Source organism: Colias philodice, chromosome 21 (assembly GCF_061535455.1).
Source record: "Colias philodice isolate Cphi_HAF_F1 chromosome 21, ilColPhil1 Martin Lab GWU primary, whole genome shotgun sequence".
Classification (NCBI taxonomy): Eukaryota; Metazoa; Arthropoda; class Insecta; order Lepidoptera; family Pieridae; genus Colias; species Colias philodice.
In genome coordinates this window covers 9,298,152-9,304,153 of record NC_143106.1, presented here as the reverse complement: position 1 = coordinate 9,304,153, position 6,002 = coordinate 9,298,152, and the positions used below count along the sequence as shown (strand labels likewise).

Below are 6,002 nucleotides of genomic sequence, written 5' to 3'. Positions count from 1 at the left end.
CGGGTTTTTTTTTGAAAACGCGGGCGAAGCCGCAGGCGGACAGCTAGTCGTGTTATATTTTATTGGACGGGTAAGTTTTATCAAAGTATTGAAAAATCTGCCCTTAATAGATTTTTAATATAATTTGCTTTATTTCAGGTGATGATGGTGACCTGGTAGTGGTGATCCTGGTGTCGATCTAGATGATGTTTTTTAAGTTTTATTTTACAAACCTTATCGTGACAATAATAATAAAACCGGCCAAGTGCGAGTCGGGCTCGCGCACAAAGGGTTCCGTAGCAGCAAATATAATAAATTACAGTTAAATCAACCTATCTCAAAAACTATAAGAGATACTTTGATCAAACCAAAAATCGTTGAAAGAGTTAATTAGCATGCATCACCTCTATTTTTTTTAGAATTTTATACCCCGTAGTTATAAAAATAGAGGGGGGGGGACATACTTTTTACGACTTTGAGAGCTGATATCTCAAAAACCGTTCACTTTAAGAAAAATGTTTTTTAGAAAACTTTATATCATTTTAAAAGACCTTTCCATTGATACCCCACACGGGTATGTACATCGAAAAAAAAAATTTCATCCCTCAGTTACATGTATGGGGGGCCCCACCCCCAATTCTTTTTTTTACTATTTAGTGTCATATTTTTGTAGCGGTTCATACAACACATATTCCCATCAAATTTCATCACTGTAGTACTTATAGTTTCCGAGTAAATCGGCTGTGACAGACGGACAGACGGACAGACGGACAGACGGACATGACGAAACTATAAGGGTTCCGTTTTTGCCATTTTGGCTACGGAACCCTAAAAACGGGAGAAAATATTCGATTGAATTGATACGTTTAGAAATCATTGGACATACATTTCGGTATTTTAATTTCAGAGATCAAAGATGCTAGAAATACTTTTTTTCATCACTGAGTAAGGATTAAGGAACTTACTTAATACACGAGGAACATTGAAAAACATAATTATACTTATTTTTAAATTATATCACGACTAGCTGTGCCCCACGGTTTTACCTGTATTGCTCAGCTCCTGTTTTAGCGTGATGATATTATATAGTTTATAGCCTTCCTCGATAAATGGGCAATCTAACACAGAAATATTTTTTCTAATCGGATAGTAGTTCCTGAGATTAGCGCGTTCAAACAAACAAACTCTTCAGCTTTATAATATTAGTATATGTAGACAAACCATGGCTATCCAATACAGTGCCCTAACAAAGTAGAAACAATAAACGTGTCCCATAAGAGGAATTATTAGGAGGAATGCAATTTCCTCGCTAGCAACACCGATATGTCCGACGTCAGGGTAAATGAATAAAAATCAACGACAGTAGGTACTTAGGGTAAACTGAGAGAAATGGACTGTGTGTCTTGTTCAGTATTGATTTCAGGGATGCTTATTTTTGTAGCATTGATCTTGATGATTCTGGAAGTTTCCAGAACTTTTAGTTATAGATGCTAGAACGTTCGAGAATTGACAGAGATCATCAGTTTTTTTACTGTTTGTAATGTAAAATCTGTAAAACAAATGGAAGCAATCAATAATGTATATTAATATTTTATTCGTATTACTAGTTTTCCGCGCGGATTCGCCCGCTTTGTAGAATAATTAACAAATTATATACCTTTTTCTTGAATCACTCTATCTATAAAAAACCGCGTAAAAATCCGTTGCATAGTTTTAAAGATTTAAGCATGCATATGTATGATAAACAGAACCTTTGTTTTATTTATTTTTTTTTTATATTATTTATTTATTTGTTTATTTCAGGCAACAAATGTAGTTACAGTTAAAGGTAGTTATAGTTATAACAACAAATGTAGTTATAGTTTTATATAACTTTAAAACTACGGCCCATATGAACTTAAAACTACTTAAATACTAAATTAATACACGCTATGTCTTCGGCGTGTGACGCGATTCCGGGGGGCCGGGTATCCGTCCGCGGAAGCGGCGAAACACAACTCCCTGCGGCCAAAACCCTTCGTCCATGTAGACGCTCAGCTTGGCGGTCGGCACTCTCACCACGAAGGAGTTGAAGCTCACTTTATGGTGAGACTCCAGCCGTTCCACTCGCAGACTCAAACCTGTCTTCGCATGCAAGTACTCGACAACATCTTCAGTCTTGGTACAGTACTTAGTGCACACGAGACACGTAGAGCGGCGTCGTCGGCACCTCTGCGCGCATCCGCAAGTTTGGATACCTCGTTGCGGTGCCACACTTGTTCTGACGAGTCAGCTTCCTTTTCTTATGTACTTTTGTGAAGCCATCCTCGTCGACGCCCTTCGTTTTTGAAGGTAAACTTTTCCGCACGGGTGCGTTTACTCCTTTTGATTGTTTTGGGGTCGCAGTCATTTTTGCGGCTGAGGCGGCGTAGTCACGTTGAGGAGCAGCTGGCAACGTGACATGCGATGTCTTCTCCGGGGGAGAGGTAACGGGAGCGGGGCGCGGGGCATCACTCGGGTCATCGGCGGTCGGCGACACGACAACATCAGCGGTTAAAATGCCGACGTATGCATTTTGCGCTCCGCGTCGTGCATTCACATATGACGGCACGGGTGACCTACATATTGCATGCGCATCGCGATATGTCGCTAACTCGACTCGTAAATCGGAGATGGTCTTCTCTGAAGCCTCCAACTTGGTGTGTACCTCGGCCAGACTCGCCTTAAGGAATGTGATGTCCTTAAGGAGCCTCGTAACATCGACGTGATCGAATCCCACCGGTGGAAGTTTATGCAACTCCTTTGCGACGAAATCGGGCACGTCATCGGGATCAGTCACCTTCAATAGGCTGATGATGTCCTGTATACATTTTTCACCCCCGTTCCTGCGGCGGGACGGCATCGTGGCAATCTTGTCCAGCGTTTGGTAGAGTAGCACCTTGCCACTGCTGATTTCCTCCTCGTTAAAGTTAGTTTTGCAGATTTGCATGATGCTAACCTCGTCCATTAGTCCATTATAATACTATGTAGTGATATAAAACAGAAGGAATATAATGATGTACCTACCTACTGTTGAACTACTACCTATTATAATAGGGACAAACGTTATAAAAATAACAAATGAAACATAATCAAAAGTCCGTACTTTGCCATACGTTTTTCTTACAGAAAATCTTCTTTTATTTAATTTTATCCTACATAAGAGCTCCTTAAACCCAAGAAGATAACATATTTGACATTGATTTTGAATTTCCATTCAAGAGCTGACCTGCCCTTGAGTTGAGAGCCCTTCGTGGGGAAAGAATCTATCGGAAGGAAAAATTGATTTTCGTTATTTTTTGTTTGTTTGAGATAATTTATTTAGAGCTTTTTAAGTGTTCACTTTTGGTAGTGTATTTTTGTCTTATGGTAATTTTAATTGTATGAATTACATATTTCCTTTGAGATCACATTAAGTCCACAGAAATATTATTTAAGCAAGGGGCTTATAAATGCTAAACACAATCTGATTCGTAAATTAATTGTAATGAATAGGTAGGTAATTATTTTTTAAGTTAAATTTAATAAATACTAGTACATTTAGAAGTATCTATGCAGTAGCATAATATTATTATGTTTGCGTCGTTTAATTCGTTAAGTTTGACATCAATGTGAATTTTTGTATGAAATGATATTTTAAGCTCTATCACGCGAAAACTACTGAACGGATATTAATGAAACTATGTAGAAAAGCATAGGCAATAGGAGATCTAACTCTCACTCGTGCTTTTTCCGTGTATATAATATGTTCCGTGTATTTAATAATTAAAATATTCTACCTAAGGCAAACACATACAAATTTGCAAGCACCACATTACAAGTAGTATAAATAACGCCGTCAACAAAATAGATTCCTATTTCTCTGGAAAAGCAATGTCACATTTCCCAGTGCGGTCGTAAAGTATCCGAACGTTGTATAGAATATGCACACTCGATATTGTTTTCTTTAATTTTAAATTTTGTTTTCCCGCCCGATCCCCGCCATTTTGTAAAATGCCGCATCGATGTGTCAAGAGGCACAGGAAATATGCTATACAGCCAAGATTGTTTATAGAGAAATGAAAAAGAATGTTATAAATTATTATTGAAAGTATTTTATGTTTAGTTTTGCATCTAATGTTTCTTATTTAATTTGTATTAATAGTAGATTTTAATTAAATCAGAGACAAAGATTCTTTGGTGTACTGTATGTCATCGAACGTTGAGTCCATCTACTTAAAACTATCAAGACATAGCCCATAGGTACTGTATATGTAGTATGTATTTATGAATAAGAATTTAAAACGAAAACATAGAAACAACACGGCATAGCAATATGCCTTTTCAACGGTCAAAACAGCAAAAAGGCGGTTGGCAAAACATAATATCGGTGAACTAAAATCGAGATCCTCTCGACTGTATAATTACGCCGAAAATTTTGGGATACACTCGAGTGTTGAATCCTCGAGTGTTGGCATATTCAAAAATTTCAATACGGACAGACCGCCGAGTGGGGTTTTATTGCGTGACACACGGATGTAGAGAATGACAGACATTTATATACATGGAACAGGGATAGACTAAATTCAGATTAAATATTGACGAGTGGAAAGGATGTTTTAACCTAAAACAATGACTATAATTACATGAATAAACATGAATAAAAAAATATTCGTTACCTAATTATTATCTTGTCTTTCATATAATATCTTCGTTAATTTATAACCAACGTATATTCCTTACATTTTTTCGTATAAAGATCAATAAGGAAGTATTCAATAAATATTTGGTTATTTGATTTTTAGCTTTAGGTCTGATTTTATAAACTCTACAAACTTACACACAAACACTCGCAAAAAAAGTACCTTTATTTTTATATACCACAATAAAAAATTATATATTTGCTTGTTTTTTAACCTTTTTCGCAGTATGTAAAGCGCATTATCTGAGTCAGGGAGGTGGGGGGAGGATATCAAAAGATTCCTCATCAAAAATGAACGACCGATGTCGAGATGCGAGTATCAGAGGACTCGTATTTTTAACCTGTACGCTTTGGATTATTTTTCAATGAACTCTGGTATATTCCCGAAAAAAAAAACAAAAGTTTTAGTGCAACGTATTTACCTCCATGTGCGTGGAGGGTTAACCGTTATGATAACGTTTGAATTCAAAAACGGAACGTTTGAATGATTCTAGAACGTTTTTGGCGGTTATTTTTTTATTATGGAGGTATTTTTATTTTAATTGTTTTAATAATCTGTTTAAGAGCGAGCGCGCACGAGCAACTTTGTCTCCGCAACTATTTTGTCTCCGCAACTATTTTGTCTCTCCACCCATGGGCTAGTATGAAAGTGCGCGTACGTAGCGACGCAACTCCCGGGAGACTTTTTTGTCCGCGGGTTCGGAGACAAGCCCGCGACGCAACTGTCGCCCTATCTATTGGTTTCAATGCAAGTGCGCGCACGGCGACAAAAATGTTGCCTGTCGGCGGCCGCCGGCCAGTTGCCGCGTAACCGGCGTAGCGATAATACGTATTTATGTCAACGTATTTATTCTCGTACACAGTAGTTTTAACCGACTTCAAAAAAAAGGAGGAGGTTATCAATTCGGCCGGTATATTTTTTTATGTATGCACCGATTACTCCGAGGTTTCTGAACCGGTTTACGTGATTCTTTTTTTTTTTGATGCGGAATCGGTCCCATAAATTTTATTCGGATAAGCCCAGTAGTTTTTATTTTATGAGCATTTTTGTCTGGTCTCGATGACTTAATTGAAATGTAGCAAGTAACTTTGATTCATTTCCAGGAAACCGATTGAGCTGAAATTTTGTATACGCATGTAAATTGGATAGCGATGAAACATTATTATGAGATAGAGCTGATTTGATGATGGAATCGGAAGGTGGCCATAGGAACTTAGTAATATATTGACTCAACTTTATCGAGGTTGAGCTCGTTTGATTCGTGTTGAAAAATACACTAAAAAGTATTAAATAAAAACTACTTTACTTTTTACAATTACGATT

The 6,002-nt window shown here is 37.4% G+C and overlaps 1 pseudogene; it reads right to left on the bottom strand.

Moving 5' to 3' along the window:
- Positions 1-1,874: 1,874 nt before the first annotated feature.
- LOC149479111 (uncharacterized) lies at positions 1,875-2,954 on the bottom strand (annotated as a pseudogene).
- Positions 2,955-6,002: the final 3,048 nt, after the last annotated feature.